This window comes from Apostichopus japonicus, chromosome 4 (assembly GCF_037975245.1).
Source record: "Apostichopus japonicus isolate 1M-3 chromosome 4, ASM3797524v1, whole genome shotgun sequence".
In the NCBI taxonomy this organism is placed as follows: Eukaryota; Metazoa; Echinodermata; class Holothuroidea; order Aspidochirotida; family Stichopodidae; genus Apostichopus; species Apostichopus japonicus.
The window spans coordinates 28,231,903-28,258,269 of NC_092564.1; the positions used below are offsets into that span (position 1 = coordinate 28,231,903).

The 26,367-nt window shown below is 36.0% G+C and overlaps 1 protein-coding gene across 4 annotated transcripts in view; it reads right to left on the reverse strand.

Annotated features, from left to right (window-relative positions):
• The window catches only part of LOC139967034 (diacylglycerol kinase beta-like), a 156,475-nt gene that overhangs the window by 108,306 nt on the left and 21,802 nt on the right, over positions 1-26,367 (reverse strand). Inside the window, exon 1 of one of the 4 annotated variants that reach the window (XM_071970649.1) lies at positions 15,179-15,196. The exons of the other annotated variants lie outside the window; for them this stretch is intronic. The gene's annotated coding sequence lies outside the window, so the exon portion shown is untranslated. Of the gene's footprint in view, positions 1-15,178; positions 15,197-26,367 lie in introns of those variants that run through there. 4 annotated transcript variants of the gene reach the window in all.

Below are 26,367 nucleotides of genomic sequence, written 5' to 3' on the forward strand. Positions count from 1 at the left end.
ACACTGCAAAGGACTTGATGAGAATTAAAGATAAGAGTGATTGAAGGCAGGAAGTCCTTGGTTCCTTTTATCTTTTGATTTATGCTTGAGGGATCCCCCTAACACCCTGTCTGTGATGATTTATTCCTCGTGTACCTATTCAGAGATGTCATGGGGGGATACTGCACCTGGTTGCTATGGTAGCAATTGTCATGGCAACTATCAGACAACAATGTTAACTTCTGTGTAGCAACAACATGTGAAATAGAACAGAATGTCACCTGAAGGATGAGTAAGTCACCCTTGGTGCCTTTCAAAAAGAAATCAACAAGGGGACAGATTGACCAAAGGTTTATCATAAAACTGGACAGTTACTATTGGAAGATTAAGTGAAATACTCCAGGAAACACAGTTAGGAGATACTAGGATAAAAACAAGCATTCTGCCTTTGTCAATCCATGGTGTCATAGTGCTACTACTAGGTGAAATCTTTTAAAAGAACAGATCACGATTTCAACCCACCCGATGTCGATGAAGAACGGGAGCCTCCCTTTTTGCTTTCTGACGTCATTGCTGTACTCAAGGCAAGTAGACCTTCCAAATCATGCGGTCCCGACGGTGTCCCCGGCTGGCTACTGAAACATTGTCACCTTGAACTTGCCGATATTTTTTATAAGCTCTTCACTCAATGTTATAAAAGTGGATACATTCCTAATGACTGGAAACGAAGTAAGATTATCCCATTGATGAAAGTGCCTCACCCAGTGGAAAAGAAGGACTACCGGCCCATTGCTTTGACTAGTGTCATTATGAAATGTTTCGAGAAGCTTATTCGCACTGAAATCATAGAATGTATTCCATCATTGGACATGTATCAGTTCGCATACCGCAGTGGAAGATCAACTGTGGATGCGTGTTTGCTGTTGGATACAGTTCTACGCCAACATGTGGACACTGTCGGTAATTTTGCCAGGGTTTGTTTTATGGACTTTAGCTCCGCATTTAACACTCTTAGCAATTCCAACTTACTTCGTATGTTAGATGCTCATGTAAACAACATCATTTCATTGCTGTATCACTTTTTATTCAACAGAACTCAATATGTATACTGTGATGGGATCAGCAGTGAAGATATTGTCACTAATACTGGTGTCCCACAAGGGTGTTGTTTATCACCATTGCTGTTTGCCGTTTATACTGATTCCTTGTCCACACTTTATGAAAATGTTTACATTATAAAATATGCAGATGATACGGCTATTGTTGGTTTGTGTAATGATAAATATCCACAGAGCATTGTCAATTACCACACAGCTATTGCGGAGACTGTAGCGTGGTGTGAAACCAATTACCTTTTTATTAACAGCTCCAAGACCAAGGAATTAATTGTTGATTTCCGTTCAGTTCAGATGCATGATCCAGTCATAATTAATGATAGTGAGGTTGAGGTTGTGTCAGATTTTAAATATATAGGTCTCATTTTTAATCATTCTCTCACTTGGGACTCTCATATAGGCTCTACACTTGTGAAAATAAAGCAGCGGTTATATTGTATTTATAGGTTGGGAGGATTTGGTCTAGAATATGAAAAACAGCTTTGGCTCTTCCGTTCCATGGTGCTTTCCCTCATGGTCTATTGTGCTCCTGTATGGCTCTCTTCCTGTTTCAAGACACAACTCAATTTGATAAACAGACATTTTAGAAAGTTTTATTCTGTAGATGATCAGTGCATTGAAGATATTGTACTTCAGTATGTAAGAGGGATTTTGACTGATCCTGACCATCCTCTCCATAAGTTTTACACCATTCCACGTAGGTTGTATACCCTACCTCGTATGCGTACTGAACGTTTTAGACATTCTTTTTTACCGAGGAGTATTAAGCTTTTGAATTGTCACATAACTAGATGAAATTTTTATCATATTTTTGTATATTTATATATTTTGCAAATTTTTAAGCTGCGGATTCCATTTTATTATGTCTTCATTTTATGATTGATATCAATAAATTTTACTTTACTTTACTTTACTTTTACTTTACTTTACTTTTACTTTACTTTACTCCCCCCCCCCCTTTCATATTTTTACCTTTGAATGTAAAAAGTGTTAATATTTACAACAACAAAATTTATGTCAGTATGAGGTCATGAAGTTATAATAAGAATGTCAAAAGGCTGCATTTGCAGACCAAATACTGACTACCAGGCCTTATATTCTTATTCAGTGAAGCTCTGTTAAGTGGGCCGAGTTTGCTGTTTATTGAATTGCAAACACAAGTGCAATCACAACTATGCACTCTCCAAATGACAGGAGAAACACCAAAACTGGTTTGACACATGTACAACTTTCATATCCAAACAGCTTCTATATCTCTATATCTTGCACACATATATATATATATATATATATATATATATACAGTACATATATATATATATATATATATATATACAGTATATATATATATATATATATATATATAACTAACATTATTACAGAAGATGGCAGAACACTTTGCAATGTCCATGAACACATTTACATGCACAGACATTCAATAACATATGTATCCATAATTCCATATACAGAATAAACAATTCATCCCACATGCAAAATTCATAGAACCAAGTGTCCTTGTGCAGCAAAACAACACATACCAAGGATGGCATGCCTTTGCCACAGATAAACACTACCATCTCAGAATAAAAAAACATGTATCGATTGGCTACTACTAGCTGACAGAAACAAAACAGGATTCACAGACACAATTTGTTAGTTCATTTAATTTTCTTTTAAGATAGCTATGTGCAGCAAGTCTAAGTACACGATGTTCAGGATGAGGTACACTGACACTGTCTATTGATTTCCAGGTTCATGGAAGGATTAAGGTGAAAGGAAGTATATAAGTAGTAGTATAGAAAGAAAAAAAATAACAACAACAAAAAATCTAAGGAATCGTTGGAACAAATAATTCCCTAAAAAAATTAGGATTATATCGTCTGTTGTTTTTACTTCTTTTTCGTTTTGCCATCCTCATTTTAATCATGGTATTGTATTGTATTGTATTCATGGTTTTATTTTTAATATTTAAATCATAACATATTATTACAATACTGTAAAAGGTAGTTTGTGCACGGAGAAAAAAAATAATACAGAGATCAGGATGCATTATCAACCGGTTTCGAAGAACTCAATCATATATACTTCTCCAAAACTCCCTGTTTTATGTATTTCCAAGCGATGATACTTTAATAAGCTTAACAAGCACTAGCTAACAACGCAGTCTTTCTTCCCAACAATCCCCATTCTATTCTGCGACTTGGTCATATTTTGACGCTGGATCACTGGATGCATGACCTACTTTTGGATCAACCCCTTCCCTTCTCTTCCTTCCAGAATCTACCATTAAATCATTCAATCTATTAAAAAGGCCCTTGTTTAAATCCCAATCAAACCGGGGTGAATGAGACCCCTGTCTCTAACACACAACTATCACCCTAGATACGGATCAAGAACTAATTATTTACCCATCTCCCAGTGAGTCCCTTCCTTACATTAATAAAATAACAACACAGGAGGAGTCAGTCTTATTGCGAGTTCTGTCTCTTGGTCTCTTCCACCGTCTGTCTGCTTTTATTTGCAAATTATTCAAAATTCAGAAAAATTTTGAAATTTTGAATCCAATTTGATATCAGCCGAGCCTAATGTTGCCATTTTAAAGACGAGAGCATCAAACAAGGAAGCTGTCAGCAGAACCACTTTCCTTTGTCATCTTATCACATTTTGGTTAAGTCCCCCAAATATCCTCAGATAATAGGTGTCCGATCTCTGCCTTCACAGCTTTATGACAATCCGCTCTTTTACGTCAAACCCCGATACTGTGACCGACCCACGCATGACTCGGTAGGCGTTGAAACGAGAGGCTTTTTATCCAGTTTGATCTTATGCTAAGATACACGTTTAGCCAAAAAAAAAAAAAATTTAAAAAAAAAAGGGGGTAGATTCAATATCACTAAATGGCAGATGAAAACCCACTTTAAGAAAAGTTCCTGACTGAAATCTGAGCTATGGATGCTAAAAATTTTAAAACCTTCCCATTTTAAGGGCATTTCTGACGTTAACCAGTAAGAGGTTAATGAAAAGGAAGGCATATCTGGAAGGGAACAGTTCTTGTGTATGGTAAATGGATACATTAAGAGGAGGTATTAATATCACACATGGAAGGTGCTGTGTAGAATGTAGACGGTACTAGACAGGATAGATCTGAATGATGAAATCAAATAAATGTCGGCCGTGATTCGTATTTAGGACTCTCTCAATTACCCAGTTTGTTAAAACTTAAATGTACACAGCAGGAGAAGTGTACATCCAACAAATGTTTTGGCAAGAAATAAAAAGAATATATTTTAAACTGACATTCAAGTATAATTACTTATATTCTTTCTTATGAAATATGTTAAGAAATATGTCATGAATTAAAACATTCTGTGATGGTGCATATAGATTAATCATAGTAGTAGTCAAACTTACAAGAGCAGTTGCATAAGTTGCTTAATTGCTATGAAAGTCTGATTACGCCAGCATTAACAAAGAAACAATGTTTCTTTTCTTCTAGTATGTGGTTCTATATTTACAAAAAGATAGGAAGTTGTTCAATACAAGCCATGAAAATTGATACATCTCATTGTCCTGCAATCACGCTAAATTCATGACAGTCTAATTGTGAAGAGATGTTTGAGGCAAGTCTGGTGTGAGTCATTGTTTGTCTGTTTTCATTTAATTTCATTACCACTTTTGTTTTTGACAAATTTTATGACCTAATCTAATATCTTCCTCATCACATGCTCCTTGAAACCATTGAACTTGCAGGAAGTTTATTTCTCTAAAGAATTGTCCCACAATTTTGATTTAGCTAATGAAAGAGGAACATATTGTTAGCATACAAGTGAAAATTGCATTCAATTTCAAAGTACCATTTTCAAGATAACTGCAATTGAAGTTTACATCTTTTGTACCCAAAGTGAACTTGAAGCAAACAGATGTGATGTCATAGATGCACATTGACAGGTTTTATTGGATGTTTTTTTTTTTTTTAAAGTACCTCAAATTGTCTCCTAAAGCAACATATGTGATGCATTAACATACAAATGCACTACACTACAGGACTTTAATGGGATATTGATAGCTTCACATCCCCTAAAGCAAAGTTGGAACTCCTGTCCAATCAAATGACAAAAAAATTAGGTGATAAAATAACGAGAACAAAACCAAAACGTTTCGATGTCAGTGTGCAAATATGAAATCTCAGGAATCTATAGAAGCTGGCTTGGTATGTTACGTGGGCCCTTGGGTCCCTGGTCCCACTTTACCGCCACCCTTGACCACCATTGGCATTCCTCTTGTTGTTTCATGAGTTTACAGTAATATGTAGTTATCTCACATCCTGTCATGCTGTCTAAATCCAACAAGTGTTGTTCGGAAGTGATTGGTGAATTTGCAGACGTAAACTCTATGAATATACAGAGTATACATATTTGGTTTGAATTTGACCCACTACTGCATCTCTTCACAATCAACCACGGACGTATCCATGGAGAATAGTCAATAACTAGAACATCATGGTCAAACAGCGTCCCTGGGACGTTCCTTGAATATCCAGGCTACCATTACAAACATAGGGCTTTGTCATCTTATATAAAACATAGCCATGTTTCTTGTGCCCTTCCGAAGTAGACAATACTGTAAGTTATCCTGAAATACCTCAACATCTTTCTCCTACCTTCTTCTTCATTTTGATTTTTTTATTTCCTGACATTGTTGTAATCCGGATAGTACTGACCACATTTCTTTCCTTCTTTCTTCTGTTTTGATAACTTAAAGCCATTTATGAACATAGGAATCATCTTCTCTTGTTCCCCCCTTTTTTTTCATTCCCAGGAACGTTTGTACAAAGTTAAGTCCTACTGGGAATTACTCTATGTGACAGGTATAAATCGGTTTTTACACAAAAGTGAGCACTCCCGCTTTCATTAGAGCTATCCAAGCAATACAAATGATGTACCCCTTGGGCTGTCAAGTGTGAGCAGTAGTCACGCATCGAATGAAGGATTGGCCAGAGTTAGCAGATGAGCTTTTGGCCTGTCGCTAGTGATATTAGCTAATCCTAGCATCTGTGAAACAAACTCAAACGATGACAATGTCATTGATCCTATCGTAGGATGACAATTAAAGGAGAATAGTTGATGAATATTATAACGAAAATCCACGTTTACTCCAAAAGAAAATATTAATAGAGAAAACCAGAGAAATAAGATATGACTCATAATTGACAAATAAGGATTAATGATTAAGATTTATTTTCTAAATCATTTCTCCTTATTTGTAAATGAGTCATATCTTATATCTCTGGTTTTCTCTTATAATATATCACATCATGATGCCTTAAGTTCTATTTTGCTTTGAGTCTAATAATTTTAAGTTTTCCGGCAGGATGCAATATCGGGACTCTTAGGAGGAAAAGAAAAAGATTTCACACTGGTTGCATACAGTATATCCCATCTCAATATATATATTATTCCTAACTTGTTATTATATGGTTGATTTAATCTAACCTATTTCGACTGGCTAACCCCTTGATACTTCCCTGGAATACAGAGCAACTCTAGGGTGGTCTGTGACATCATTAACGGCAAATGTTCCTCAAGAGCTTTACTTTCCTTTTAGAATCTTCTTGTTGTCTTATCCTTGAAACCTGATACACTTGGAATGTTTGCATAGCATTCAAGGTTCTCCTTTAGTATTTAGAATTACATCAAAATAACATTTTTTTTTTGGGGGGGAGGGTTAAATATTATTTTCCTCTGTGAATACTTGATCTAAATATTATGAGGAGAAACGAAAGTGTTTTTAGCTGAATTTCCGAGATGATGTCTTTCGCTTTGCTGTTGCAAGATGCATTCACCAAACTATCACCAAATTTGTAAACTTTATATTTTCATGATGCTGAATGCATTGAGGATGTGATTTTGACCTAAAGATGCAGACATTTATAAATCAAACAATCGACTCCAGCCACTGTAATATCTATTTAACTGTGTGTCACACTAACCAAGCCAAATGTAAGGTCCCCTCATTGCTAAGAGATCTGTATGTGGCTCAGACCTCAACATTCTGGCTATTAACTGGCTAAATGCTAGTAGATTTTATAGTTTGCCAGTAGAAGAAAAGGCATTGCCAGTAGACATCAATACCATAAACACATGTTTAGTCAGGTTACACTCATCAGTCAAAAATATCACATGAATTCTGTAATTAACATGAGCCCCTGCCTATTATCAGCAAATACTTTGATGGGCTGCTCCTTTAAGCCTGCAGAACAGTAAACTGATGGATGTTATATTGCAGAGAAATTAGGCAGTGGGAACTTGATTTTAGCCTTGTACTTATATTTCTTATGCATGAGCAAGTGGCTAAATATTATGAAATTCTCGGCCTGGTTGTTGGTACAACCTAAGGTAGCTGTCCCCTCCTAATTGCTTCTAACTATTAAACTAATAAGCTAGTATAATAAACCAATATTACCAAACCATTTGTTTTACTAATCTTTATTACTTTTGGATGAAAGGGGAACTCAATCCAGAAGTATCTTTATACAAACAGCATGAAGGAAGTTAATGGAAATTTCACTTCTATGATGCATTTGCCTCTGACAGTTTCAGTTCTTCTGCATCAGCAAAAGGCTAAATATTATGAAATTCTAGGCGTGGTTGCTGCTACAAACTAAGTTGGTTGACCCTTATTGCTTCTAATTTCTATTAAACTAATAAGCTAGTATAATAAACCAATACAAAACCATATTTACTAATCTTTATTACTTTTGGCTTACAAAAGAGGAAGTCAATCCAGAAGTATCTTGCAAACAGCATGAAGGTAATAAATGGAAATTTCACTTCGATGATGCGTTTACCTCTGACATTTTCAATTGTTTTGCACGGAAACACTTTCTCAGTTCCTCATCCTTAAAGTTATTTCACACACTGAGATGTTTAATTTTGTATTCTAACAATGCTAAAGGTCTGAGGATAACTCTGAGGATCAGAAACCTCCAGGAAAGTATTTTTAAAGACTTTTAACACCTTTTTTTCTGTTGGGGTTAATACTATTGATGACCTTTAAACTATGCCAAAACTTCCTGAGTTTTCTCTACTTTTTAGTTCCATACAAATATGATGTTTGACATCACTTTATTCATGAACAGGCCGAGTGTTCCTTCAAAGGAAGTCTGTATCTCGGTAGCCTTTATAAGTAAATTCAGGCAACCCGAATGAGTTTACCAGGCACTGACAATGACTCTTTCAGAAGGACGTCCAAAGTTTATTCAGAAAGAGAAGTACTTTGCAGGTAGAGCAAGATGATTTGTTTCCACCAAAATGTGTTAAAGCATGAACTTTCGCTCTCAAGTGTATTATTAATGAAAATGGTGAGGCAGTCTCTCATATCCTGGTTTATTAATATTCTGAAGAATTGATATATAGCACAACGGACCATGTTTCTTCTCTTTCTTCTGCTTTGGGCAATTTTGACAAATTATTATTAAGACGGGTGTGATGGTCTATGCACAGAGTATCTACAATTAATCTTGCGTTACGCTACATGAAAGTGACAGGCATGATCACGCTTTGGTGATAAAGTCAATAAAGAAGTTACGGGAGATGAGCTAATAAACATGTTATAATCTCATGTACATGTGTATGTAATGAAGATATAGAAAGTAACATATTAGTTGTTCCCCAAATTTATCCAGAATTGGTGGAAAATGATGTCATTAACATACTACTGTGTACAATAGGTCGGTATTGGAGTTTTTTGGAGAATAGTACTTTCCAGGGTTCAAACTTTGTAACACCAAACAAATTTGACATACTTCTTACAATGATAGTATATACTGTAGTTACCTGCAAAGTGAGAAGTCCGAAAGATGCACTAGCTTACAAAACAAAACAAGACACCCACAAACACCCAAACACAAGACACCCAGAAATATGCAGAGCATTAATGCAATAAGTCTAATAATCTGAGAAAATATTACAGACTATAGACAATCGAGAGGAGAAGTGTTGTACCGATGTCGCCGATGTCAGTTTTGGCCGATATCTAATATTACAATCCCAATATCAGTCCAATAATGATACCAATATTTTTAAACAGCCAGAATGAAGGTCAAATCGCACTTTAATTCATGCTTTAATACTGGAAGTATTAAAATTATGATCAGCTATCATTATAAGTTATGATCGTTTTCACAACTCACAAACGGTAACCACTGGTGTGACTCTCATTTGCGGTAGCCTGTTATTGAATTAGTAAATAAATTATGTGTGTATAGTACAACACTAGTCTTAACCTCTAACCTCCTATTATGCATGGATATCAGCAGTCTGTACAGTACATATATATATTCTGCAACAATGTACGTACAGTACCTACACATAAAGTGCATAGCAGAGTATAGCAAACTGACAGCCAAACCACATCTATGATGTTGCTGGTAGTTAAACCTAACTCAATCAATTTCTCCAGCTACAGTATATACGTAATAAAAGTCCATAACTGGAGAAACCATAAGAAACTATCCTAATGTGTTTTCAATAGTTAGCAACTTGAAATACTGAAAATTGAAATTGATGAACAATATGCGCAAACCTTTCTCATACGTGGCTGTATGGGTTCTGCTCAGTATGGAAACTTAAAGATGAGTATCGTCGATACCACTTACAGGATCATTACACAGCAGTAATTAATGCAAACATTCATTAAAAGTAACACAGTTGCTTTGATATAACAGCATGTCTCATTAACATAATACCAGTTCTGACAATATCACTGCCAGCTATACCTACGTAGCAGTGTTTTGGTCTTAGAAATAAAACTGGGTGATTTGACAAAAGGTTAATTATGATAACTCATTGTGGAATGTCGGAAAACCACACAATGCATTGTTACAGGATACTATTACTATCATGTGCACGTGCACCTTCTTTTTCTATATTATCATAGTGTACTGTTGTTATGTATACTACTACCATCAATTGTGGTTCTTTCCATGTTACCATGGAAATTTGATGGGAGAAACATTGTGGAATCTTCACTGTTTCTCCAGTTTGACCCTCTACCCCTCTTCCCTGCCTGCCCCCTCTTCCCTGCAACCCCCACCCCCCTCCCTCAGATATAATTTATCTACAGGTTGCAGTTGTAGACACCCTGAACTGTTACGATAATGTTATGAATAGAAAATATTGATCAAGTAGTAGAGCATTTAACAATTAGTGACTTTAAGAAGAATTAAACTTAAACAGAAAAGCATGCAAACATTGATTGCTTTAAATCTAGTTTACACTTTACATGGTATACAAGCACCAGACATTTGACACCATCTTGTATTGTTAGGTATACCTCCCATGTTGCCTGATGGTGAGTACCTTACATTAAATCCACTCAGCCAATATGTAACTAACTGCATTATGGTCATCCTCATATAGGAATCACACACCAGACTAATTTTTTATCCTTCTTTAATCATTTTTTTTTTCCTTGCCTTGGCTCAACACTAACACCCTGGTCTTAGTTATATTCCTCTGAATCAATCAAACACTCTCATTGTACTTGCTATGTACCTTAGGATCAAGTTAAAAGCCATCCACTGGGCAAAAGATATACTTAATGCTTTCTGCGGATAAAGAAAATATCGTCGGAACGCAATCACACGATCCTCTTTGTACACTTAAAAGCATCTATGAGACCTAAATCACAAAGGATACCTACTGGCAAAAAAAAAAAAAGTTTAGTCTTCGTTTTCTTTTTCTCCAGAGGTTTCCGTTGCTACCCCCTAAACAGAAGATTTGCCGACATTCAGCTCTGGGTCCTGATGCGGTATTTTGACCTATTATTGCTTCATTTAGGGAGAGTAATTACATCAGCCCCTGAAGGTGATATGCCCTGAGAGTATGAGTATGCACCATCGGATAATAAAACGTGGTGTTTAATCTGCCTCCGAGTCCACGATCTAAAAATATCAGGCTAATGCAGATCATACTGTCAGTTTCTGGGCCACTCTTTAAATGAGAGATAAATAAATTCCTATTTTTCCTTCTTTGCTCATACTGTATTAACACAACAGACACTTCCATTCTCCCATACATGTACGTACATTGTGCAGTGCAATGCAGAAGAACACTTGTGCTAAAAAATGTATATTCTTTGCTCTTTCCAATAAAAGTTCATTCCATTCTTGAATGAACTTTTTCAGTGGAACTACTTTCAATACTCCTTGTCAAGTCTTTTCTCATATTTGAGAGTTATCTTGGAAAGGTCTAAATGTATTTATTGGAAACTTGCTACATACTTTATCATCGTAAACGATTGAAGGTCCACAATGTGTACTTCACTCTATGATATTACAGAATTCTTTGTCCACATGAACAACTTGTCCGATAAAAGAATGGCAGAAAATATGCTTCTTAAATAATGAACAGCAGTAAGGATGATGATGTCAAAACGGTCAGATTCAAACAAATATTTGGAAGTCAGAATATATGATACTGGAAGTAACTGCTGGTAAAAGAAAAAGAAGATACTGGCAGTTATCTGGTTTCTTCAAAATGGTACGCACATCGATGCCGCACAAAGGATCGTTTATCAGACAAAATATTGAAATATATTGACCTATAAGATATATAGAGGCTTTTTTTACTCAAAGATATATCAGGATATCTAAAATATCTATAGCAGTTTAAGTTCAGTTGGCCTCTCAAGAATCGAGAAAATTAATGGAAGTGCAAAGATTCTCCTGCCCGGTTTAACGGAAAGATAATGGAAAGAATGTATTTAGTTCAGAAAGCAAACAACAGGATATATTTACTCATTGTGAAAGGATACACTCAAATGTGTTTCCATGCTGAAATTTCCTTCCTTAATTCCAGAGTACCCGAGAAATGATGCCCTTTTAGCAATAGTTATCCACTCTAACAATACATAGTATCAAACAGATCAATGACATACGTGGAAAGCTGTTATGCTTTATTAATATCACAGAGGGAATACAAAATAATAAAGTTGCATCTCCTTTCCCCCCTATCCACTCCCGCTGCCCTGTCCTGCCTCTCTTCCCCTGCCCTGCCCCATCTCCCCCTCTCCCCTGACCTTCCCCCTCTCCCCTTCTCACCCTACCCTGTCCTGCCCCTCACAAGACACATGTACACACGTACTGTACGTGTACGAAAATCAAATATTATTCAATGAAGCCACAAAGATTCTTCTGATAGCGAAATTACAAATCTCACAAATAACTTTGTCACTCTATGTCTTTTTTCTTTGTTTTTTTCTGCTTTGAACAAATGTCAAAAATCTCCTACTTGTCTATATATCAAGAAATAGATTTTATTTCAGCAGTTGACAAAATTAACAGGGCCTCTTAACAACTTCAGATTCTTCTGTCAATCTCAAAACTCTCCATAACAGAATCTCTGACGCATAATTTACTTGTTGACAGATATTAAAGTAGCATGCAATTGCTATTGGTCAGTATCTGACAATATTTATGTCAATGAGATTCACATGTTTGAAAAGTCAATCAAATTAAGGCAATATCTCATATTATGTCACCCACTGTGTATATACACTAGGCTTACATGGATGATGTCAACCAATTTTGAATCCACCCCCCTCCCTCATCCCCTCCCCATCCCTTTCCAAAGTCTATGGGAAATTAATGTTAAGTATATTAAGCCAAGATACACACAAAGGGAATCACAGTTTGTAAAGCAAGTTTGAGGATATGCAATCCTTTTGCTCTAGGAAATACTGAAAACACTATACCATTAGACCTACAAAATACAAACTTGTGGTGTAACCCTACAAAAGCTGATCGCATGCAGCAAATTAACAACTTCACATAGCATTCTACGATCTACCAGACACTGTATGAATGGACAAGTAGGCGATGGGGGGGGGGGGGGCTGGGGGAGATACCAGACCATTGCTGGTGTGTGATATCAGACAAAGTTATTCCCAGATGTGCACTGACTTTAAAAAGAAGCAAACTATTTTTTTTTCTACTGTACCTTACATTTTCTTTATCCACTAAAATCGATGAACTTTCAACGGAAAAATGTACAACGTAGTTTAACTGTTCGACATACTGCTTTAAACCTACGCATCGAGCCCCAGTGTAATAACAGGTTCAGTAAAGATCTCTGTTAGTACATATATGCCAAGTCACAGACTAAAAAAGGGGAACTTGACCCTGGAATAACCTCTTGGTTTAATGCCACTGGTGACTATAGTCATGCACCACTCATTGACCAACAGTAAATTACCAGTATTAACATAATGGGATGGAAAAAAACCAGGGTAAGCCAATACAAACCAGCTTAATTGCAGTAACCATGGTGACAATGACATCATTAGCTGCGGAATATATACCAGTAAATTTAACCAAAATCCCATTCACCTCCAAGGGAGAAGGTTTTAAGCAAACAGAATTTGACAGGAGAGTCAGGGACAGCACTTTACAGACTTGCATTTAAAACTGAGCTTAATGGAGTGAAAATTTATCAAATTGAAAACGTTGCTTTATTTATTGTTGCACTACGAAATTTGGGTGAGAATTGGCTGTATATGATTACATTAACATACAAAAGTACTTCCTGCTTTCATGTCATTGCTACTAAAAGATAGTAATAATACTACAAATTAAAATATGGAGACCAACGTCCCATGAACAAGTGAATAGATAGGTTTATGCTAGTTTTGGTGGAGGTGCAGAGTCAGAAAACTCATTCACATTTTAAACTCCACTTTTAATCAAGTTTAATTATGAAAGACGTCCAAGCCTAGCTACCAGCAACATTGATACACAACTCAACGAACCAATTAACAAATCCTGAAATAGAGTCGGGTCAAAAAAAGTGGGAGGATTTGGGAGAAGTTTGCATGCAATGAGTACATGGGTTAAAAGCCATGTAAAACAGCCCTTTATTTCCATACCAATAACAGAGACCATATGGAAGAACATATTTCCAAATGCTAAAATGAAGGGCTGGATACTAGTACGGATCATTTCACAAGTAACACACAGGACTAAGGATGTGACCTCTCTCCCGTCCATTCCCCAATCCTAGTTTCAAGATTGTTATTTTATTGAAATGCTGTAGCATCAATCACAATGTTTGAATATAAATTATTTTATGAAAATTTACATGAATATCTTTAGAAACAAGAAAGAAGAAATTCAGTAGTTTCCTTTGATGAAAGTTCTGCTTCCAAAATTATAGTTAAATTCACATTATTCATTTCTTTTTGAACTTCAGCCATTGTCGTATTGCTTCATTATCCGCCAATAGGGTCAAAAACAATATTGCACGCACCCAAAGTTGATAACGATTAGCCAATGTTTAGCACCCCAATTGTAATAGTTTGACAGTGGCTGTATAATTATACCCATTCTCTTCACCTACCTACCCCCTCCCCTTCCCACTCCCCCCACACATCACTCCATGAATTACTAACATACTGTACCTCTGGTTATTCATTATACATGATTAAATACCTACAAAAAGTGTTTGACAGATGAAATGGATAGACTTGTTATAATTGCAATCTAGATGTGCATATGCTCTAAACGAGAAAACATGGTGCCCAGTGACATTTGGAACTAGTGCATCACTCAGTGACCCCTCATTTATGGTAGAAAATAAAAGCAAGCGAAAGGTCAAGGATCCTACTCTACCAGATAGAACTGCTGTTATCTTCTTCTCCATGATAGATGAAGCTGTTCTCTCTCTGGATCTCTCTCTCCGCCTCTCGCTACATGTATATCAGGAGACAGACAGACTGATCAACAAGAGACAAAATTGTGTGTCCCTTCATCCATACCCAATGACCATGCATCCAGATCAATAAGAACAATAATCATAATTAATATTATTATTATTATAATATTAATAATAACAGACCAATCACCAATGGAATCAGACCGAAGATAACTTGTGAAAACTGACACACACAATGATAAACTGCAGGGTTTGCATCTCGAGCAGTTTTTTTATTTAGTTTCAGGTCACGACACTGGTGAATCCCACAGCAAGAATTTAAACCGTACCAAATCAAATATTAAAAAAAAAAGAGCCTTCTATTCCTCCTCTTACCCTGAGCATTGGTCAGTGAGCTTTCTATTCACACGATTAATTATGGAGTTGTTAATGAGTTACAGTCTCCACCTCTCTCTCTCTCTCTCTCTCTGAGCAATGATGATGAAGATCATTGAGGAGGAAGCACCTAAAGCTGACCTCATTTAGAACCGCAGCAGTTAACCGGCTTTCAATTCAGAGAGCTATTTTTAGCCCGTCAAATCACTTCCCACTGATCAGAGGAAAAGGAAAGAAAAACAGAGGGACAATCTCTCTCTCTCGCTCTCAATGCTGCGATGTTTAGATCTTTGAACACAATCAATTCCGAATGATTTCCCCTCAATTTCACATGCCCTAGAAGCAGAGGGAGTATTTCAAACAGTATATATATTTATATGTATATAGAGTGAAGTACGAATTGACACACTTGCGCTGCAGTAATAGCTTGTTCACAGCTTTTGCCTTGAGTTGGACTATGATTTCACTAGTTTTAATTTTAGACTATTTCTGTCGTAATACAGGTACAGTATATATTGCAAAGAGATTACTTCAGGGAGGAAAGCAGAACTTTGCTTTAAATTATCTCAGACAGTTTACATAACCTTGGAACAGGGGGAGAAGAGAGAGGGAATAAACTGAGACCATTTTCCTTGAAATCCAAAGAGGTGGAATTATATGGTTGGCCCTGTGGGACAAATATACCATAGTATATACTTGAGCTGATTTAATACCTGTTTATATATTCAAACTATTATGAGTATATATTCAAATTTATACCAGTATATACTCCTGCTAATGTGACTGGCTGATTTAATTTGCATATATATTTGAATTAATATGCATATATTTGAATATGTATATATAAGAATTAACGCACATATATATTCAAATTAATACGTGTAATATACTCAATTCAATTCAATCATATCAATCGGCCAGGTTCTGATTGGCTGCTAATATATTCATCTATGTATTCAGTGTAATATGCGTATATATTCGAATTAATACACGTGCATACAAAATGGTATATTTGTCCCATCCTATAATAACAGCCTTCAATAATTCATCAATGCAGATTATGTTTAGAGCAAAAGTTTCCCAATTTGCACAGTTATGAATTTAGGTAAACTTATATTCTGAACATTATTGTGTTACCTGTATGTTGCCTCAGCATATCACTAATTTTTTTTGGTTAGGTTACTTGACATAAGGCAACGACATCTATGGTCGCAATGATTTTCATATTAATTAGCCTAATTACAATTATAAAGGAGTGTTAGCTCAGTGGTTAACGCTGGTGCCTTCCAATCATAAGGTCCCCAGTTCGAGTCACTCCAAGATTAATGTATGTCGTCCAGTTACAGAGATGTTGACAATTGACAATTCATAATCATGGACGTTACATGTGAATCTAAGAGACTGACTTAGGTCAGCTTGCGGCTTTGATAAGCCAATGAGGCTTCTTTGCGAGTTTCTGCTTGCAGGAGGATCTAACATACTATACATACACACACACATACATGTTGTGTTAGAAAATGAAACAACTTTGACATGTACGTTATTGTGTGCTAAGGTTATGGGGAGACAGGTCAGCGAAGTACAATGTAAATACTTAGTACTGGAAAATTGCCAGCCGTGCTATATTGTATACATAAAGTTTGCAAATATAGTGTGTAAACCTTAAGCCTAATTATGTGTTAATTAATGGCAATTGTTTTGTCATTAGTTAAAGGTTACATTCAACTTCCTATAAATCCTGCGGGTTTCCTAGTAACCAGTCGTAAACAAAAGCAACATATGTAATACATCTAGGTAGACTGACGAGAGATTAAATGAAGAGACGTGACCAGTCACTGATGGGAGTGCAATGCTATAAAGTTACCATGCAATGCAATCTAAGCACTATTTATGTGGTAAGAGTGCATACAAAGGGGAGGTTTACATTAAATATAATTGTGGACATCTGCCATGTAACAGCATTGTAAATACAAGCAATGGGTGAGAACTAATAGACATATTGCATTAATTTGATGGACTTTATAACCATGTAATCATTGATCTTATTGACATAACCATGTAATCATTGATCTAATTGACATAAAAAATATTTGCCAAATACTGATCAAATGAAAGTAAAATTCATGCAATATGCCTGTTTAAATCTATTCTATACACAAGAAAATCAAGAGCCAACTTTTGCAGGCACAACTACATTCATATGTAAGGAAATGTGAATTATTCAGTATTTAACATTCATGAAGTATATAATTAAATTGCAACACAATAGCAGCTTACAGTACGTTGCAATTTAAGAAAATGGTCTTATTTGCTTCACATGTGGATACCTACTAACTCTTTCGGATATCATATTTCCCCATGAAATTCTTTGTTTCCCTGACTAGTGTATTATAAATACATTGATAAGCTCATATAAATATTCATAAATCACACAGATTTCCTTTTATCTCAATAATTTTTCCAATCTGCTATGAACTTGATACAGTGCTCTTGAGGTGTCCTTCCCAGATCTCTGCCAGGGTTTACCATAGAAATGTTATCTCACACCATGGCTACTGTACTGTACATACTGGTTCCTGACCACCATGTTGCCCCTCACAGCTCTGCAGTCAACCTGGAGTGTAAAACCTGGTTTACTATCTGTTATATCTTTACAAATTTATGGAATCACTGCTGACATAATTTTAATGATTTTAATCATATTATTAGGAAACATAATATATATATATTGCACAATAATGCCTGTTGGACTACTGTACATATATAATCACTGTGAAAATGTAATTTCTTCTAATCAAGAATAAAGCCAAACATTTAAGTCTTGCGATAATTTTGTGAGCAACAAACATATGACCTACTGTATGTATAAACTGTACCATAGTCTGTACATGATAGATCGTTGTGGTTCATAGTGCTACTAAAGCACAGACATGGCAAACCCTCATCTTTTTCTCCACTTACACAGTCTAAGAGATTCATGGTTTTTTCAGAGATGCAAGATTTTCTAACTGATCAATATAGTTTACACTCTCTATATTATCTCATAAATAATTACGATATACTTTACCAGGCCTCAACAAATACGGTCACCAACTCGCCATGGCCAGTAGATATTTAAGATTTTTGCTAATAGAAAATGCACTGCGCTTGACATTTCGGCCAACGACTCGTGGGCAAGGCTAGTCAAACCCAATTATATTAGCAAGGCTCTCCTTATAAACATTTCACAAGGTGATGAAAGCAGTACCTTGGCGAAGTTGAAGCAAGTTTAAGTTGTAAACTGATTTTGGTCAATGACCAATCTCAAAGTAGTTAGCAACTCAAGTGGACTACTTAAAGTAAAGATGTGGACATCCCAATCTGAAGTTAAAATATTAAAATGTTCAAAAATAATAAACAATACTTTAAAAGGATTGTCTGGTGGCCCAAAGAAGTTAGCTTAAAAAATAGTAAATAATTTTCCAAACATGTTGTCAAAGTATGAGAACGCTAATGTTGCGTTTGACAGAGAAACGATTTTTTAATCGTTATGGATAGACATTTCAAATATGATTTGAACAGTACAATACGTGACGTCAGCTCTGCCATAGCAGATTGCGTCATAACCCACCCTCCGCACAGTACCTATACGGTAATCACAACAAAAACAGCGTTTGTATACAGATAAATTTCTTCCTTAATTTCCGGTGAAATTTCTTTAAAATTAGATATGTTTTCAAAAACTCCTTAAGCCGCCATGTACTTGATCGGTGGTTCCGTGGTCTTTGTGTAACACAAGGTAAATTTTAACAGCAGACTCTGAGTTGTTCAGGCTATACATCGCGCTATCCAGCTCCAACGCGAAAAATGTTCGCATGTAGGCTATACTCAAACGTTGACAATCGGACAGTTCTGCGAAGCCTAAGCTTCTCAGTGCTACATTCTGCTCTGACAACGATTCGATCAATTTCTTCAATAATTTCCGGTGAAATTTCTTATAAATTAGATATGATTTAAAAACTCCTTAAGCCGCCATATATGTAGTAGATCGGTGGTTTCGTGGTCTTTGTGAAACACAAGATAAGTTTTAACAGCAGGCTCTTCGTTGTTTACACATCGCGGTATCCAGCTCCAGCGCGAAGAATGTTCGCGTGTATAGCCTACTCTAACGTTTACAATCGGACAGTTCTGCGATGACATCGATTCCGCCAAGTTTAATCTTTCGGTTTAACGAATACTTTACAAGTTTCCTTTTACTGTTAATTTGATCCGTGAATTTTATTTCAGCGATTTCGAAGAACAGTTAATGAACTGTGGTTTGAGTGTCAGTGTACTATGTGTAACGCTATACAAGTACACCAACTGAGCATCGTAGTGTATACGTTCGCGAGTATGTACGTTATATATATGAGGCAATCCAATGTGCTTACACGTGAGTTTATTTGCTGCGGAATTGGGAGTGCTAACTTCAAGTCGCCTGTTTTGCCTATCTGCAACCACTACGTCAATCACCATATTGAAGCGTTCGAACAAACGGTACTTTTGGTGAGAAACTGGTGAATTTGAAAACCAGATTTCTACAAGAAGAAAACGTCGAATGGGGACAATTTTTACATGGTTAGAAAGAGAAAAATAATAACTACAAAGACAATGTATCAAAATCTTCCACCAGACAATTCCTTTAACAAGTTGTAACCACTTTATTCTGAGTTCATATTAAAATTCATAAGTTCATGACACAAGACCCCTTTAGAGTTGAACTAAAGGAAGGTGATATGCAGAAAATCAAATCCACAATACACATTTATCTGTCATATTTGTGAAACACTTTCAATGACAAAATCATGGAACTGTCAAGCCTACTGTAGCTGCCCATTCTCAAATCTGCGACATGTTTTACTTTGTTCATCACTCTTTTTTTGTGGAAAAAGTTAAACTTTCACACTGCACAGAAACGTAATTTTCCCATGTGCAATTACGTAGCACCATGTATCTGCCTAAGTGCCTAACCTTAATTTACAGAAAGTATTGATGTGGAAGATCTGTACTATGGAGACTTGAACAGCAATCATAGTGGCGAGTTAAGTTTGCGCTTTTGCGAGTAGATTTTTAGTCATATTCGCCAAATGGCGAGTACTTTTAAAAATATTTGTCGAGGCCTGCATTATACAGTAAACAGTTTATTGCAATGGAGACTGCATTTTGTTTTCCTTTACGTGATATGTGGATTTGTTGAAAAGGGAATGTGTGTAATACTGTATGTGGGTTACATTCAATGAACTGACTGGGACCTGAAATGTGTTTTGGATCCTTAATGTAGATCGGCGAAAAGTGCTTTAGTATTAAAGTGGTTGAGATAGGTGCAGAGTGCTCTTACTTCTACAAAAATCAAAGCCTATCATATTGATAGCTTCTTTTTTGGGGGGAAGCTATGAAATGACTTTCGACTTTTTTTTCCAAATCCCGGGCAAACTGTGTATAATTACCCTTTTGACCTTTCAACGAGATGTATACTGACCGGGTAAAAATCTCCAAATTGCTTGCTACCATCTTGAAACCAGAAAACAAAAGCGTTCAGTGGTTCCTATGCCTCAACATATACTCATAATGTGGAAAGCCATACATGTTTAATAACATTCATAAACTTGTACACACCAAATGAAGAGGGATTATGTATTGCCTAATGCAGCAACATAACAGGAAGTTACCAGGAATCAGTTATCATGTTGACAAGGTTTGTTGAGTGACATGGCACATATATACAGTTACATGCATGAATATGAGGTCAAATATTATGATCTCATAAGCACGTACATACTTACATTGTAGCATCCAAGTACAGCTAGACATACTCTTTCAGATATATCTAATTAAGTTGTATTCGTTCACTTATTAATATTCATGATATGCACACAAAACAAAAAATGGTTGATTGTATGAATGTGGTGTGACAAATCTAATATGCCAAGGATTAAAACCACAGAACATTGGTTCTAGTCTTGTGATCAAAAGCCATTTCTTGCAATTTGATGAATATCATTGAATTTGATGAATATCAATGACATACAGTTGGAGACGTCATGAAAATGTGCTTCTTATGTACAAACAACACTATACCAGAATCAATCAAATTTTATGTTAAACCGTGCCCATATATTAATACCCCTGGCATGGAAACCAAACACAATACTGTATATTCATCACGTGGCATCTACCGTACCAAGTAAGCCTTTGATTCATCTTGTGATTGTTGAGACAACATGTTTACATGCTGTTTTTGATGATTTCACATTAAGTCCCATCCACCATGAATATTAATGAGGGAGAAATTGTTGTTGCAAAGAAACATGTACATACTCTGTACTTTCATCACCAAACCACGCAGAGATATTGACATTTAACACAATTTATGCTAAGCCCTACCCACTCATTAATATTCATGAGATGGAAACTGCCCACTCATTAATATACATGATAGTCCCACCAAACACAATAGGGATCATCTACTGACCAACATATAAACCAAGTTTGACATGTATCACATTTTTCTGTGTTTACAAGCTAGAGCATCACATACACACAAACTTGCATACACAAATACGCCAAATTGACTGCATAGGTTCCGATGGTTGTCAATGTTGCCGGTACCAAAAAAGATGCTGCCGTATCTTGACACTCCTCTTCCTGATGCTCTCCTCACCCCCCCCCCCCCACCCCCTCCCCCGCCCTCAAGCCTCCTACTCATTATTTACTTGCACTGACAGAACAAACTAGTAGTCTCTACATACTAATTTTCATCTTGTTTCATTACTTATGTTTCATTGATGCTATAAAAAGATATCACACCCTAACAAACAAAATGTTGAAAATAGTACATTTATCTTTCAGCACGAATCAACAACGTGTTCAATCATGCTGGTGGCCCATCGCCAAACAATCAATCCAATTTCAGAATTGAAAATGACTTCAATGTTACTCACCCATTGCCATTTCATTCAACTTTTATATACATGTGATGCTTTGACATTTTTTTTTCCCTCTTTGAATAAACATTGAATGTCTTTGCCATTTTTTTCCTTATTACAGGGGCGTGGGCGGCATAGCTAAACACAGCTGTGAAACGGGCAGGTTCAAATTTCTTCACAACAGGAAACTGACACCACAGATAGAGAAAATACTGTATCTCAAGCCACTTTTACTCAACAAGTTACATGACAGTCAGATAGTGATGTCACACATCTGATAAAAAATTGTCCTTCATGGTAGAGGTGCATTTGCCTCCTTTGCATAAATGAAAAAGTTTTTCTATTTTTTATTTCAGTACCTCTCCAGGCAAACAGATTATTGCGTTCTGTTTAGCCAACATTTCAACTGTGGACGTGTAAAGACTTTACACCGTCAGTCTAAGTGAACAATATAATTCTACAAAAAAAGAGGGTTACAAGAACCACAATAGAAGGAACCTATAAAAAAATGCTAAATTGCCTTTTTACTTATTATTGATACATCTAAAGTTACCTGCTGATAACACTATTACTATATTTTACAAATCAGTATAATATTAATGGTGATTGATAACAATGGCATATTCACCCAGAATGGTGCCTCAAGGCACAGGAGAGAAAGAGAGAAAAGAAAGCACAAAAAAACAAATGAACAAAAGAATTTTTGGTTTACATTGATGAATGCTTTACGCATATAATTAGTTTTCAGAAGTTTTTTGAACGAAGCGAGGGAAGCACACTACAATATGCTGTAAATTACCATTCTAATTATCAGGGTTAATAAGTTTTTGTGTTTATTTGAAATGTTCATTCTTTTGACATGTGTTGACCTCAAATGACCTTTAATAATCACAGAATACCAATCATGTATGAAGTGAATTCGAGCTTTACATTTTGAGTTCTCTAGTTTAAAAGTTTCCAAAGTTTGACATCGGTTGACCTCAAATGACACTTGACCTCTACCGATTTCAATAGCATTTTGTACTCACTATGGTGGGTAAAACACATACCTACATAAACTGCAGTTATAACATTTACAAGGTTTTCAGACTACTGTATTTGCACTTTGTTGACCTCCAATGACCTTCGACCTCTACCAATATCAATAGGGATCACCACCAGCATCTCTATGACAGGCACAAATAATTAATGTTTTTCTTTCTTCCCATACAGTGTAACATAAGTACTGTATGCAAGAACCACCTTCCACAGTGTAGCCTACAAGTACTGATTACAATGAGATACGCACATCTCTACTTGGAATGAATTTATACCTCAATAGCAAATACAAAGTTGAATATGAGACTTTACTTCATTAACAAGCCTTTTCATTCCCTTAGATTTTTGTTCTTCATTTTTCATCACAAATTACCACCAAACCTCTGAAATTATGAATTAATGGCATATATACACAAAAGTATGTCACTCACAGCTTATAATCCTACCTGTACAACCAGAGGCACACTGTCATATTGATATAACTGTTATCAATTAAACTACCATTACTTCTTAAACTGTACTAAATGCTATGATCCAGGTAGCTAGCTAGTATAAGAATTAACTATATAGTCCTGAACATACAAGTCAAAACAATCACATTCTCAGGAAACATCTCCCTGGGAAACTAAGGCAACGGTGTGACGTCAATCACACCCACACACATAACCTGCACGACTCACACATATTTCTTTGTTTCCACAGCAGTGCGCAGTAGAAGGAATTACTAAGCATCTTTTGAAATGGTAGTACTTGGTAAACTTGTTTCGAACAATGAACCCAAAGTTTTCCACCTCCCCCCCCCCCCCACGTTGTTTGGAAAGAAGAATAGACCAAAAAAGATTTAAGCAGAGGCAAAATCCCACAAAAGGATAACAACACACCAAACAGAAGCCCCTACGTCATACATTCTTCTGTATAGAATACATTAGGCTAAAAACAAACCACCTAATTTTTATTTTATAGCTAGCTTTAACAAAGGAGAGCCCAGTCTCAGATTCACAAATATTTACAAAAGCTTACAAAAAAATTGAAAAAGGCAACAATTGCAAGCTCATACACAAATAAACTAGTTTACATAAATACTTATATCAAACTGCTTTAATAGAAGAAATATGAATTATGTCTATACTGCAGTCATGGTAGGCCTTTGGGCCAATAGTACAGTCCATTGCCATATTATTGTAAATATTATAAACGTGGGAGGTCAGTATTGTCCAGTTTAATAGCTCATAGGCGATAGGTAGGGGAATGTACACAGGGAAGTGTGCAAATCTGAGCAAGAACCAGACATGGAATTCTCAACTGCTGAGAATTGTTCAGGTTTGCTAGACGGTCTTTTACATATTTAGAAATGTCTTTTTACCGAATATCTACTCCTCCTTTCTCACACTTACCTTAAAGTTACTTTAGGTCCTTAGATTAAAGTAAATTATGTTTCCTCCTCTCTATGTGTTTCTATATACCTACTTCTGTACCTGGCTATATACATTGCATATTTTATTTTTCCCTATGAACGGTGGGGGTGGGGGTGGGGGGTGGGAGTGGAAGAGGATGGGAAGATTCTCTGAACACTAACAAGTAAGGGTTATCTGTCTCATGGATCAGAATACAGGACATATTTAAGAAATCTGTCAAATAATAGCCATTAATCAAGCAGTACTTTTCATACTTACTTTCATTCAGATTACAAAAGAATTGGAAGCGCTGAAAAATGACAACCCTTATACCCTTATCACGTTGTGATATATCATCCCGGATGTCAAAACAGACTTTTCACAAATCATGATCCTGCAATCTTCTATTTAGTTTCAAGGCAGTGATTCTGGATATTTTTCACTATAAATTTCAGGACAGGAGATATGTAACATGCCACTTATGTGTAGCACTGAGAAGTTGAATACGTAGGACAGGGGGCGGGGGATGGGGGACTATCAGGTGTGTAGGCTTAATGATAGGCCTTTATAGCTAACCAGATGTAGGCTCAATGATACAAGTTCTGATGTGTGTGTGCCGCTGTTTTTTACTAACTTTCAATCAATGTGCATTCAATTGCAATCAAATCAGTCAACTCATGTACAGTACAGTTTAGTCACCAGGGAATACATATTTGGGGATTTTAAGGTCTAAGAATTATGAAGAGCCCTATACCAAAATCACAAATGGGTCACCTAAGGGAAAAGTTTGGGAAGCAGGGTTTAACACCATTACAGGCAACTTGCTTATATTCACTTGTTGAATTCACAGTGCATAGATATTAGATATGGTGTGAAATTACTGAGTATATTTCTTGTTATGATGCAGTCGCCTGCAAGACTTTCTCCGGTGGTCATGCTACAGTACCCACAGTACCAAACGTTCCCCCCTTGGCCAGTTATCATGGTTTCTATGCTACTTCTACACTCAAGAAGAAGTGGGCTTTATGGTCTGTTGAAGTCTTGAGCTGAATATATGTGCTGATTGTGTATCCAGTTTTAACTGGAAAATTCACATAGGAAATGACCTTTGCCTGATCTCACAGACATTGTCTGCATGATATTTCAATAGATGATTCCATCATGGAAATAGCAAAATATGCTGGTAGTATCCATTTACACAAGTCTAGCTTTTTTACTTCTCTGTCTCTCTTCTTTTTGTAAATAAGGCAGATATTTCAGTTCTAATATTGGAATGATAGCAAAATTAATGTTTTTGGTTACAAGCATATGACAGAGATGAATGAAAAAAACCAAGGGGGTGGGGTACTGATGGTTTAATATTACAAGGTGTTTAATATGTCTACTGCCTTGATTAGACATAGATCACAATAGAAATATATCATAAATATATTGATGAGATACATATAATTATATTCATTTAATCAGCTGCATATGTAATATTACTTCACATGGGATACAAGCACTCATAACACAATGACTCTAATATTCCAAATAATATGCTAACACAAACTGACTCTTTGGCATAAAATATGACATTATGTCATGACAAGTTCTGAGTTATTGTCAAGGAAATGTCCATAATATCAGTGACTGTTCTTAACTTCTTGCTTCAATTTCTGAATTTCTGAATTAATGTGCTGTAAAAAAAGATGACATTGATGATAACTAGTTTTTTTTTTTTTGGCAGTTCTGACTGGAAGTTTACATGTTGTAGCTGTAGTCTGACACTTCTGGTTAACCCTTCTTGATTTTTGTTTTGTTTTTATATCTT